Source organism: Mesitornis unicolor, unplaced genomic scaffold (assembly GCF_000695765.1).
Source record: "Mesitornis unicolor isolate BGI_N332 unplaced genomic scaffold, ASM69576v1 scaffold35659, whole genome shotgun sequence".
NCBI lineage: Eukaryota > Metazoa > Chordata > Aves > Mesitornithiformes > Mesitornithidae > Mesitornis > Mesitornis unicolor.
Window position 1 is genome coordinate 14367 of NW_010209962.1, and position 1784 is coordinate 16150.

Here is a 1784-nt window from a genome sequence, read left to right on the forward strand (position 1 = left end):
CCAAGTTTAGAGAAGTCAGGCAGCCCCCACGTCTAAACAGAGAGGTGGCTTTACCTATTATCTGGGAGCTGAGAAGAAAGATTGGGAACTCCAGGAAGGAATTTAGGTGCAACTCACATGGTGCAGCAGAACACAAGCAGCAAGGCAGACTGCGAGGGCCAGAGGAAGTTTCTCATGGCTCAATCATGCAGCCTAAAACTTTTCTAAAAGAAATAAATATTTTAGAAGGAGCTTGACAGCACAGTGTTAATTGCTACGGTGCCTTTTATTTTGTTTCATACTTGCGAAATACAGCAGCCTACACACTCATGTCTGAGCTGTGGTTCGGCTGCAGTTTCTGGGTATGAAAGGTGTGAAGGTAAAGAATGGTTTCCAAATTAGGCTGACATTTTATTTCTGAGACGCTCTGGGAGCATCATTCTGCCGCCCAGCCCAGAATGACACATCAGAGGAATCTTTTTCATGCTGCTTTCTGCTAAGCGTGGAATATCATCTCCTGGGAAAGCTGCAAAGGCTCGTGTCTTGTGGTATTTTAAAGCTGGGTTGGGAAATAGACTGAATTACATCTAGAAGGGAAGGAGCCTACCTTCCCTTGTCAAGAGAATAGGTAAGATGGACATACATTCTTTGCCATCTCCCTGCGCTTAGCTTTCCTTTCAAAAACTTTTTTTTTAAGTACTGCTCCTTGCAGAGAGAACTCTACTTCTGTCATGTGAAACATAAATTGAGTACAGGAAGAAAAGAAAAAAAATCAGGTCAAAAGTAAATCTAAAACCAAGTTTAGGATAAGGAGGAAATGGATACAAGTCATCATATAGGTGCTTGCCAGTCAAAATGTATGTTTGAATTGTCCTGATACTGAAATCAGAGCTGAAAGCAGAGGGGATTCTGCTGGATGTAATGGATCTCATGAATCAATATTACTTCTAAAAGCATTTTAGAGTCATATTACTCAACTGAGTAAGGCAATAGTGCACAGAGAACTGTATAAATGAGATGTTCCTTAGCATTTAAAATATCTCTATTAGTGTAGGATAAATAGTCAAGCAGAGCAACTGCAGTGGGAGAAATTTTTCAGTATAGTAGTTCTTCCTATGCAGTGGCGATACCAGCCACGTGTAGTGCTTCTCCTGACTTTGCAGCCCAACCAGGGGTGACCCATTAACACAGGACCCTTCAGGTTCTCCTTCATGCAAACTAAAAATACCAGCTCCAGGACAGAGACATGTATGAGTCCAGATTTCCTCTGTGCAGTCTTACGTCTGTAAGACCCTCTGCAGTCTGTCTTCTGTCACTGGTGACTGGTTGAGAACCATAAAGCCAACAGGGAATAAATTACAAGCGAAGTCAAACAAGGGCTTTATCTATGGTAACTGGGACTGCGAATCCTGGGAAGATCCATGTGAACAGGATTAGCTTGTCATTAGATGGAATTTGTTCACTGTACACTGTCAGTACTTCTATCCAATGAAAAACTTCATTTTATAAATAAAATGTAAAGAGTATATGAGAAAATGGGATTTTTCCATCCAAAGAAGAGAAAAATCCTAGCTCCACAGCTGTGGGACTCAGTTCAAAACCCAAATGCATAGTTTAAGCTGTGCTTTGAAAGGATATCAATACTTGAAAAAAACACCATTCCATCAGAGTTTTCAGAAATCTCTCAATTTGTTTCTGTCAACATTACCAAGATGTTGATGAACCGTAGGAGGTCCTATGGACAGCAATCAAGCGCGGCTTCGTCTCGCATGTATTGTCCCACTTGCGTGGTCTTTAGGAATGCC